Source organism: Cebus imitator, unplaced genomic scaffold (genome assembly GCF_001604975.1).
Source record: "Cebus imitator isolate Cc_AM_T3 unplaced genomic scaffold, Cebus_imitator-1.0 Scaffold63, whole genome shotgun sequence".
In the NCBI taxonomy this organism is placed as follows: domain Eukaryota; kingdom Metazoa; phylum Chordata; class Mammalia; order Primates; family Cebidae; genus Cebus; species Cebus imitator.
This window is the reverse complement of record NW_016107378.1, coordinates 6,312,812-6,324,644: the sequence shown is the minus strand read 5'-3', so window position 1 is coordinate 6,324,644 and position 11,833 is coordinate 6,312,812. Positions and strand designations below refer to the sequence as shown.

General features: G+C 51.8%; 1 long non-coding RNA gene across 1 annotated transcript; it reads left to right on the top strand.

Annotated features, from left to right (window-relative positions):
- The first annotated feature begins 641 nt into the window (after positions 1-641).
- On the top strand, positions 642-3,287 carry LOC108305425. The gene is made up of 2 exons (XR_001825726.1): positions 642-1,924; positions 2,022-3,287. It is a non-coding gene; the product is annotated as an uncharacterized LOC108305425 (long non-coding RNA).
- The last annotated feature ends 8,546 nt before the right edge of the window (positions 3,288-11,833 follow it).

Sequence of the window (11,833 nt, the reverse complement as noted above, 5' to 3'; positions counted from 1 at the left end):
TTCCAACAGAAGTGAGTGTTGAAGCTGGGTTTTCAAGGATGAATAGGAGTTGTGAGAGGAGGAAGGATGACACCAAAAAATCAGAGCAGAAGCCTGATTAGCTCACTTTGGTGGGTTGCCATGGTGCCTCTCTGCCCAGAGACAGTGATCCCCCATAGTTGACCGGGGGTCCCCCATCCCCACTTCAGACAACAGGATCTAGGCTGCACCAGGAGGAGCACATGACCATGCCAGTCAGCACGTCACATCCCCATGGCCATGGCTGTTTAGGGCAGGCCTATGAACTGACGGGTCGAGTAAGAGAGGATCGCAAAGCTTTTGCTGGGGATGCTGGACAAAGCCTCCTACTGTTTTTCATGTTTTAGAGCCTCAAAGGATGTTGTCCCAGAGCTGTTCGTGGCTATTCTGTGACTTTGAGGAGGAACGCTTGCAAGAGAGAGAGCCTGCCCAGGAGAAAGACAGAGAGGAGCCCAAAGAGGAAGAGAACAAAAGCCTGCATGGCCCCTGGAACCCTGAGTTCATCTGTTTCTGAATCAGATTATGTCCAGGACATTTCCATACCATGAGCTGGTAAATTTCCTCTAGGCTGAAGCTGGCTGGAATTATGTTTCTGTTGCTTGCAACCAAAAGACCTTGACTAATCCACGGGCTGCTCTGATCCCAGCATCCAGCCTTCTGTTCTTGATCCAGTTTCACAAATGGATCCTCCTCCTATGTCAGCCCTTCCTGACTTCTCACTCTCTTGGCCACTCATGCTAATTCCAGGTCTCTAGGAGAAGAAGCCCCACACAGGCACTTATGGGGCTCCTACTGGATGCATCCGCACAGCCATCCTGCAGGGGGGGAAGCAGCATCCCCATTTTATGGATAAGGAAGGGGCTCACAGGTCCAAGGTCCCATCACCATTAAGCAGTGAAGCCACATGTAGCTGATTTCAGAGATTTACTCACTATGCCAGGCCCCTCTCAAATGTTGGCTTCTGGTCCAGTAAATTAGTCCACAAAAGTTATCCACAAACAGTTATTAAGCACATATGATTGTACCCAGCTTTGGGCTAGCTTCTGACACAACCCTCCAGAGAAGGGCCATCCTAGGATTAAGAAACCAGCTTCCCCCACACAGGACCACCCATCAGCATAACACAGGTGCGGGGTCTGGGGTGGCAATAACAATGGAATGAGAGCTTCACTAAGCATGAACAGCAGCATCTGCTTTACAGAGGCGGGCCTGAAGATCAGGCAGGAAGGGAGAAAGGAGAAAGAAGGTGAAGTCTCTTGCTTGACAATAGGAAACCACTCCTTTGAGAGTCTGGACTTGATTCTTGGCTTTGGGGTCAGGCAGACTTTAGGTCCTTACCTATCCTTTCCAAGCTGTGTGACTTCGCCGGCCTGAGCCTCAGTTCCTCTAATGTAGAGTAAGGATAATAATGGTGCTCCTTCCTCTGGCTGTTGGACGCTATTCTAAGCTGCTTAACTCATTCCCCCTCCCAGACCTAGAGCCTAGCACCTGGGCTGGCATTAACCTTCCAGGAGCTGATGATGCATCTGCTGGCACCAGGGCGCCTGGTGGACCTGGCTGCTGCTCAAGGAGGGACTTGTTTCCTCCTTTGACTCCCACTAGACCCATGAAATTGGGCTTTAGGCTGAGCTGCTGAGGCAAGGACTGAGCTGGTAGTCAGGCTCCTGGGAGCCAGGTGGCCCCAGGAACTGTCCATGCAGACCCCGGTCCCCACGCTCTTTGTAACTTTCTCTCACTATCCAGGACCCTATGAATGGAAGCACCAGGAAGACAGGGCTTTGGATTGCTCAGCTCATTGATCCATCCCAGCACCTGGAACGGGGTCTGACAAAGATGTGGTGCTTTGTACACATTCATTGAATGAATGAATGAATGAGCCTCACCCTGGCGGAAAGGAGGCTGTTTGGTAAGATAAAGAAATTGAGATGTTGTTAGCATACTGCACACAGGAGTTTTCCTAGGAGAGGCCATTGACGAGGTCTGTTTGTTTTTCTTCTGTGAAGAACTTGAAGCTGAAGCCGGGTGCTCAGAAACAAATGCCTTCAGAGGCCAGGCAGGTGACAGAAATGTGGATGGGCACAGGTGTCAACCAGGATGGATGTGTGGGGACTAGGGACAAACAGAGAGGGCCTTTTGCACCTAAAGACATTCAAACTACAAAAACTAAGCTCCACTTCTACAGCTAATGAGAGGCCATCTAAGGATCATGTCCATCTGAAGGTCCCATCCTACTCAGGGTCTCCCAGGCATGATTCCTGAGTCCTTCTCCCTGCAACCCTAGTGAGGCCAGCTAGGGTACTGCTTTCATGTGTGGGATGGGGACACCCAGGCCCCAGGTCACAGCTCCAGCCTCATCTGCATCCTTCATGCTCCCTAAGAGCCTGGCAGCCCAACTCTTCAAAGGAAGCAGAGTCCCTTCCCTACTGCTGTTGCTGCCTTCATAGCCTCAGCTGGGTCCCTGGCGCTGGCACCTGGCAACCTTATACCCCCAGGGCCAACCCCCAAGCCTGCACATATGCTTACAGACACAGGACATGACTGTGTGCACCCAAGCACCTGCCCCCAAAGGCATACTCAGGTGCTTTTGGGTACCTTCTGCTCTATTCAGAGATCCTCTTCTCCAGGAAGTCCTCCATGACTACACTCCCTCACTCTGCATGCTAGATCTGCCCCTCCCTCTCTTCAGACCTTCATCACACCTCACACTGACCTGTGGCATCCTCTCCCCTGGGGACAGGAGCTGTATATGGCTCTGATGGGGAGGAACTGTATATGACTCACCTCTGTGCTCCCAGCACAGGCTTAGCACAGAGCAGGTGCCGTGTTTATGGAGCGCACAGGAGAAAGTTATGCAGCATCACAGATATTAGGCTTCCTCAGATCAAATCCCTGTATGGCTACCTACTCGCTGTATGACTTGCAAACCTCTCTGGCCTCAGTTTCCCCACGTGATATAGGGATAATAATAGTGTCGGCGGGATGCGGTGTCTCACACTGGTAATCTTAGCTCTTTGGGAGGAAAAGGTGGGCGGATCACCTGAGATTAAGTGTTCGAGACCAGCCTGGCCAACATGATGAAATCCCATTTCTACTAAAAATACAAAAATTAGCTGGGCTTGATGGTGCATGCCTGTAATCCCAGCTACTTGGGAGGCTAAGGCAGGAGAATCACTTGAACGGGGGAGGCGGAGGTTGCAGTGAGCCAAGATCGTGCCACTGCACTCCAACCTGGGAGACAAGAGCAAGACTGTCTCAATCAATCAATCAATGTGCCTAATTCTCCAGTGTGGTGAGTATTCCAGGTTTGTGCAGCAGGTCTGGACACACGGCTCTACGTGTGAGTGTTTGCTGCCATTGCCGCACTGGTTCCAATGGGTGTGGGAGGATTCAGTACAATCAGGAAATATTCCTGTGGCCTTTGCAGAGAGACACCGCAGCAGAGGGGCTAGACAGCGACCTCCCAGATGTGCTGGCCCAGCAGCTTGGCTCCCTTAGTCTCCTCAGTATTGACCCCTGCTTGTCATGGGGCATGTGACCTCTTCCCTGAGCAGCACTGTGTGGCAGGGATGGGCAGGCCTCGCAGGTTGGATTGATTTTGAAATCTTGTCTCTTACACAGGAAAAGGTCATGTTTGCAGGCGGGTGTCCTGAGGCCTCTTTCCAGCAGGGCGCCCTGTCTGAGCCACAGGACTTCCATTAGCATTAATGGGGGACTCTGGGCAGAGGGCTTCAGCTGGGGGTGCCTGGGGGCCCAGGGGCGTGTGGCAGACGTGAAAATCATTCCAGATGAAGCTGCTTAGAGAGTTGGTCTGTAAGGCAGGGGGGCTATGTGGGCAATTCCAGCCTTGTCTGCCTGAGTTTGCCAAGAGCAGGTGGGGGGACTCTGGTAGTCCTCTCAGCACTGGGGTCTCCACAAAGGCTGGAGCAGAAGGCTTTCCATCCTCAGACCCTCAGGCAGGGCTGCATCCAGCTGCCTGCTGGAACCTGCCCCCCAAAAAGCAGCAGCGGTCCTGCCCTGGGAGTGGGGCACAGCTCCTGCACCCTCTGTATTAGCCTCTGCTCTGACTGGGACAGGTCTGGGAGAGGAGGCTCCTTGGAGAGAGGGGTTGGACCAGCCCTCGACACCCCCTGAGGCTCTAAAATTAGAACCAGATTTCAGATCCTTGAGCTCTGCCCAAATTCCCACCACTGAAGACCTCATGGTCCCCTCTGGCTGTCCACTGGGAATGGAACCAACAGTTCAGAATCATGCTCCACAGGGATCTCAGAGCTGATTCCAAAGTCATGAACTGCTCACAGGCTGGATCTGATCTGTCATTGAGTATTGTGTAGACATAGCAGTTTTAACATACCATTTCAAAATTAGCTGACAACATTTCAAAGTTGGAGGATTTTATGTTTTGAAAGATAGAGTTTTATAACTTGGCTTGAAATATCAGAAGCTCCAGCTACTCCAGGCTGGCATTCCCATGTCACCAACCAGCTGCCTGATAGAGACCTGCCTTGTCAGCCACAGTCCCCACCACTCCCTATCACCTCCCTCACAGGCATTGAGCGTAAGGTGCACTTGTCATCATGGTTGCACCTGGTTCACCTCATTCGTTCTTCTTGCCTAAAGCCATGGGTGTTGGGACTGGCTTGTTGCAGTGGCTGAGGGCCAGAAAAGCCAGCCCACTTGGACCTTACAGCTTTTGGACTTGCTGTCCCTTCACCTATGTTTTATTTTAATAGAGATGGGGGTCTCTCTATGTTGCTCAGGCTGGTCTTGAACTCCTAGTCTCAAGTGATCCTCCTGTCTCAGCCTCCCAAAGTGCTAGGATAACAGGCCTGAGTCACCTCACCCAGCCATTCCCTCCACTCGGAATGCTCCTCTCCTGGATGGCCACATAGCCGCACATTTCATTCTGATTTCTGCTCATATGTCCTAGAAGCTGTTCCTGCCCACACCCATCACTTCCCCCTCTGCCTCACCCTGCCTCCTCCTCCAAAGCGCGAATTTCCTCCTGGCATTGAACACATTCATCCGTTTATTCGCCCCTTGTCTCCAGTCCACCCCAATGGAATAGCTCCAACAGAATGTCAGCTCCCTGAGAACTGTAACTTTGCGTGTTTTATTCATTCTTGTCCTCAGCCCCTGGGTAGGACTTGGCACACAGCAGTGTTCAGTGCATACTTATGAATGAATGAAATGGGAAAAAGGAAGGATGTGAGACTCTAGACAGCAAGGAAGCCTTGAATGTCAGCCTAAGGAGCAGGAATGGGACCTTTCCATGAGCTACAGGCAGGAGAGGGATGGGCCAGATTTGCCTTCCTGACAATTTCTCTGGGAACAGCCTTCTAGGCCGTTCTGTGGACCCTTCAGGCACCTCATTTCCACATCAGCCTCATGATCTATATAACAGGCAGCCACCATGTGGTCAGCAATCTAGGGGGATAAGTGCAACAGCCATGGCTCCTGCCCTCAGGGAGCTTCTGTTTAACTGGGCAGAGAATAGAGCACAGGATGAAACAGGGAGAGGGAGTACATTCCCACCAGGCTGTAATCTCTGTGGAGTAAAGTCCCCTACATCATTCAATAAATATTTATTGAGCACCTACTATGTGCCAGGCCCCTGCCCTTAGAGTTCAGTCTGGTGATAGAGATAGGCATTTCATCCACCAAACACACATTCTAAATACAAACCGAAGGGAGCTTGAAAAGAAAGGAGAAGCTTTACAGGCTCCTAGCTTGCTCTTCATTCATTGAACACACAGTAGGTGCTCATATCTATTTTCCAAATGAATTAGTGAATGAATGCATGGTTCTCTTGAGGACTAGCTCAGAGAGCAGGGAGACCTTGGGGAGCTGCAGGGACAGTGCTGGAAGACAGGAGGGAAGAAAGATAGAGGATGAGGGAGAAAGATGGAGGACCCAGAATCAAGGGTTTGCTCTTCCCTACATGTGACCCCACACCGGACACTGAGCGCTGGGCAGGACTCTCCTTGGGAGAAGAAGGGGACCACCTTTTCCTTTCTCAGGAATGTGCGCTGCCCCTACCCCACCCTGGGCGGCCTGGGCACCACTTGGTCTGCCATTTTGATGCTCTCGGCGGGACCAGGATGCTGTAAACACCCATACGAAACTCTCCTGCAGGGTCTCCGGGTTGCCAGCAATCACGGCCATCTGCTCACATGGCACTGCGCCCAAGCCCCTCACCCGGGGAGCTGTGCCAGGCAGCGATTGGCTCTGAGGCGTGCCCCTCAAACTGGGCGGGGAGCCTCCTCTTCTGAGAGGCCCCAGGGGAGAAGGGGAACAAAAGACAGATTTCTTTTTCCTAGGAAGAAAAAGATCAATTTCACTTAAGACTCAGCACAAAATGAGGAGAGGAGAAAGAAGCAGAGATGAGTGTCTATGGGGTCCTGAATATTCAGAAGCTGTCTTTGCATAGCTCAGAGTCTGGGGCAATGGGGGAGGCAACCAGGGTGCACTCCATGTTTAAAACATCCTTCGAAAGTCGTGGTTTCTTCTTAGAGACACCCCCTTCTCCAGCCATCCCTGGTGGCTTGGCCTCTGCAGGGGACCAGGGAGGGCAGCCATGAGGCCTCTTCCCATTAGAAGCTGCAGAGAGTACTGGCCTAGGAGTCCACCCAGCTGGACTATGCAAGAGTGGCATGGCTTTGCACAGTCCACTGGCTTCTGTGAACCCCTCGTAAAACATAGGTGACAGGATGGTTGTAGGGATTACATGGGACAGGAGGCAAAGTGGCATGTCTCTCTGAAGCAAGGAAAGGCCCAGCAGTGGTATGGCTCGGTGCTGTACATGTCCCTTGCGTGTGTGCACACAGTTGTGCATGTCTAGTGAGCATGCTTTTCTACATGTGATATGCTGGGATCCAGCTGTGTCTCCGTGGATGTGTGTGTACTTGACCATGTCCCCAGATGGGCCCCTTTGGATTTGCATGTGAGACTCCAGGAGCCTATCTGGTATGTTCTGGCTCTTGCCCATATTTGTGGTATGGGATCATGGAGGTTCGAGCATGCACCAGTGTGTATGCACACAAAGGGCTCGCGCTCTGAGCTCACCCACCTCTGGGAGCCCCAGTGACAATGGCAGATGGAGCAGGGGGAGCTGGCTTCGAGTGAGGTCCTGGTCTCCGAGTTCTTTTCCAGCCACTTAGCCTCCAGGGTGGGTCCGCCTGGAGCAGGCAGAGGCCGCATCACCTCCCTGGTGGCTTATCCTCAGCACACCCTGCCCACTGTCCAGCTGGCATATGCCAGGGTCTGGCACTCATTTCAAAATCCACATCAGAAAAAGGCTGGCCATGATGAAATCATCCTGGTCACCCCAGTTCCACACGGGACTGTCTGCACCTTACTACCAGAGCAAGCAATCTGTGCCCCCACCGGGGGACAGACACAGAGGGGTCCCACGGTGTTGGCCCTGTCTCTGTGCTTCCTGGAGCAGACTGGAGATGGGAGGGGAGCTATGGCTCAAGGGCCTGAAGGGAGGTCGGAACAAAAGGGGCAGGGAAGAGGAGGCCAAACTGCTCACTGCATATGGCACCCAACAGTTTATTGGTTTCCTTCCCCTGCAGTGGCCTATTTCATCCTCCGCCCTGCCAGGCCAGAATGATAACCAACCCTACTGCACAGGTGGGGAAGCTGAGGCTCCGAGAGGGGACCAAAATTGTACTGTGATGACAGTGGCCCTGGCTCCACAACCTCTCCTTTGGCAGATGAGTAGGCACGCCTGTGTCAGCTTTGTGGGTAAGAAGCCTGTTTCCCGGGGCAGCCTAAGCAGTGGGCCAGCTGACTGCAAGTGCTAACGAGCCAGACAGCTGTTTCTTTGGTTTTGGGGTTTTTGTTTTGAGACAGAGTCTTGCTCTGTTGCCCAGGCTGTAGAGCAGTGGCATGATCCTGGCTCACTGCAACCTCCGCCTCCCAGGCCCAAGTGATCCTCCCACCTCAGCCTTCTGAGTATCTGGGACTACAGGCTTATGCCACCATGCCCAGCTAAGTTTTTGTCGTTTTTGCAGAGACAGGGTCTCACTATCTTGCCCAGGCTTGTCTCAAACTCCTGGGCTCCAGTGATCTGCCCACCTTGACCTTCCAAAGTGTTGAGATTACAGGCATGAGCCGCTGCACCTGGCTCAGATGCTGTTGTAAAGTCTTATTTATTCCCCTCAATAATCCCATGAGGTGACTAACGGAATTACCTCATTTTACCCAGGGAGACACTGAGGCTCTCAGAGGTGAGTTAATTCACTGCAAGTCCCATGGTGAACTTGGTGCTGTTGGCTCATGACCACTACCCTGGGTTGCCTTCCACGGAGGTTAGGAGAGTTCACAAACTCATTTAAAAGAACAGACAGGAGGAGATGGAACCACTTCTTGCCGCTTCTTCCCAGGTGAGGCGGGAAAGGCGCCTGTTCTGCTGGACAGAGAAGCTCCCAGCATCCAGACGCAGCCTTTGCACCTGAGCTCCAGGTGGGAATCCACTCCCAGCAGAGCAGGAGGTGAGTGACAGCTCAGCCCCAGGACCAGCTGGGGCTTTCTGGGTGCTCATTACCCTGGGGACTCCGCCCTCCCCAGCCTGCTAGAAGGGGCAGCTCTGACGGCTGCTCTGCTCTCAGTGATGCTTTGGCCAGGGGTTCCTTGTCCACGCAGCTCCAGAGTCTGTGGCAAGGGAGCAGCTAGGAGGGGATGAAGGGGCGGGGCGGTCGCCAGGCTGGGAAGGGCATCCAACCCTCCATAGCCGCCTCCGCCTACACTGAACACGCTGGATTATTCAATGTAACATTTAATTACACTGAGAGTCTAACGAACACAAGGAAAGTCAGATGTGGAACTCGCGCCCCCCTCTGAGCCTCCTGGAAACCGTGGGAGAGGGAGGGTTGCTCCATATGCCGCTACATGGGTGTGCGCGGGTGCGTGCACATGTATGCGTGTGTGTTCATGTGGCACGCCTCTGTGTGTCCGTGTGTGTCCAGGCAGGCAATCCATGCACGTCTGCCTGGCATGTGCCTTTGTGTGTGTCTGTTGTATATGAGTGTGTATCTCTCTGTTGTCAGTGCTGTGTGTGTCCACCTGCTGTGTGTGTAACTCTCAGTTGCCTGTGTGGCGTGTATGTGTCTCTGCTGTGAGTGTGCACCTCTCTGTTGCCCGTGCAGTGTGTGTGTATCATGTGCGTGTTAATTGCTGTGTGTGTGCATGCCTCCCTATTGTCCATGTGGAGTGTGTGTATCTTCTCTGTGTTTGTGTACCCCTCTGTTGTCTGTGCTCTGTGTGTGTGTGTGTGTATGTGTGTGATAATTGCTGTGTGCATGCATGCCTCTCTATTATTAGGGTGGAGTGTGTGTGTGTGTGTGTGTGTGTGTCTATCTTCTTTGTGAGTGTGCACCTCTCTTGTCAGTGCAGTGTGTGTGTATCTATCTCTGCATGTGTTCGCACCTCTTTGTGTGTGTATGGTGTGTGCGTGTAGGTATTCATGTCTATGGTCCAGCTCCAGGCTACTGTGTGCATGCGTGTCTGGCTACATCTGGGCTGTGCGCGTCTGTGTGCGCCTGGGTGCCTCTCCCCATGTGCTTCTGTGTGCCTGCCCATCTTTGTCATGGCTGCTAAACACAGTGTTGCCTCTAGTGATGAGTAACGCTTCTCAGGCCCCCAGTAAACGTGGACTGGTTGAAAATCCTCTGGCATTCACACTGCTGTTTGACGCAGTTCAGCAGGCCCTCTTAGGGACTGCCAGGTCCCTAAGTATTAGTAATTCCGCTGGCTCCATCTTCTTTTGCCTGGGACCAGGTAAGAGCGCGCATGTCCTCCTCTCGCCTTCCACCCCCTCCCCATCTCTTCCTTCAAGACTTCTCCCCTGGCCAGAACCATATCTAGGAGGCCTCTGGGTGGTCTCTTTTTTCTACATGCCCTTTTCCAGAATGTCATGTTGGACCCTGAACTCCTCTACTGACTTAGTTGCTCAGAATCAGATCACCAGGGACTGAGTTCTGCAGGTGTCTTCCCTGGTGTGTGACCTTAGGGGAGTCACTTGACCTCTTTGAGCCTGCCTTCCTGCATGGCAGGGAGTGCCAAAGCAGATAATGTGTTATAAAATGTGTTGTGCGCTATGGTGCAGTCAAGGGAGGGCCTTTACAATGGGAATGAGCCAGGCTAGATCCTTAGCCTGAGGGAAAGAATATGGACCCCAGGAGAACATCCCTGAGCCCTTACTAGGGCTGCCCCTGTTGGGGCAAGAGCAGCTGGCAGGGAGAAGGATGCGTATTCTCCCATGATGGCCTCTTTTCTGATCTCAAGGAATAGGTCTTGAAAGATGGCAATGACAAGGTGGCACCTCCTAGACACGAGGGCGAGGCTACACCAAGACCCATCAAGAATTTTCCAGAGACCTGGGCAACACTCTGGCATAAATTGAGGCAGTCTACTCATTGCGGGGCTTGATGCATGCTCTCCCTGTTCAGTCCCAGTCCAACTCCCTCCACCATTTTTCTCTTCTTTTCTCACCAAAATCTTCTACCTCAAAAATCAACTTACCAAGTGAAATTCAATCTGCTCAGTTACCAATCCCTGAATTGTTATATACGCATACAAGGACCCAAAGGTCTAGGCACAAAGATATTCATTGCATCATTGTTTACAACACATAAACGAAGTCGATTACTTATGACTCATTTAGCCAGTGAGATGCATTGTGGCCATTATAATAAAACAAGATCTGCAGGGACTTCTGCTTTTGGCAAGACGAGTAGACATATTTTCCCTATTTCTCCTGCTAAACATAACTAAGACTCCTGGACATTAAATATTTCTAAGAAGAGGAGGAGAAGGAGAAGAAGAGGAAGAAGAAGAAGGAGGAGGGGAAGAAGAGGAAGAAGAAGAAGGAGAAGGAAAAGGCAGAGGAGAAAGAGGAGGAGGAGAGGAGGAAGAGAAGAGGAGGAGGAGATTGAAGAAAAAGAAGACGACGAAGAAGAAGACAAAAGGTGAAGAGGAAAGACTGACTAGAAACCTTTGGATCTAAGGAAAAAACGTGATGGTGTGTTCCTTTGGTTTTCTTTTTGCTGCATATATCCCAGAAAGGGCCAACAACATGGAAACACCAATGTGCATAGACCAAAACGACCCATCAAATGTCTGCTTTCTTTAGCCAAAGAAGCAGTAAAGAATCAGCCCAGCAAAACAACATCTCTTAGACAGTAACCATGCTACTTCAGCTAAATGCCATAGAAAAAACAGTGGCTCCACCTGCACACTGCTTTCATTCTCACCAATCTATAATGAGACTCCTCAAAGCTCCTCACCATGCTGGGAAATCAGAAAAGGCCAAATAGGAATATAGGATTTTCATCCTTGCTGTGCAATGACAAGACCCACCGCCCTACTCCACAGTACCAGGGGAGCCTGAGTTTCCACTCCCTATCCAGTAGTATTAAGGCACCCCTGCCCCTGTCCCCACAGGATGGTATCAGAGGACGTGCACTGGAGAGGAAGGACTTTTGCAGCTGTCCAGTTGTACCAAGGTCACCTGCCCCTCTGTGGTATCAGTGAAGATTACTTGAGAACAAGTAACTAGACACTCCAACCTCTCCCAGCCAGAGACATATCAGTGAAGACCTACTGGGGAGATGGAACTCCCACCCCCACCTAGCTATAGTAATGAGCCCCCTCACCTAAGGAGTTAATGGAGGCTTAGTGGGGAACTTGGGATTCTACTCCCACCTGGCATTAAGAAGGCAGTGAGACCCCTCTCTGCCCCACTATCTTTCCCTTCTGGAGAGGCATTAGAGGAAGCCAGATAAACAAGGTTTAAATGAGACCCAGGATTTCA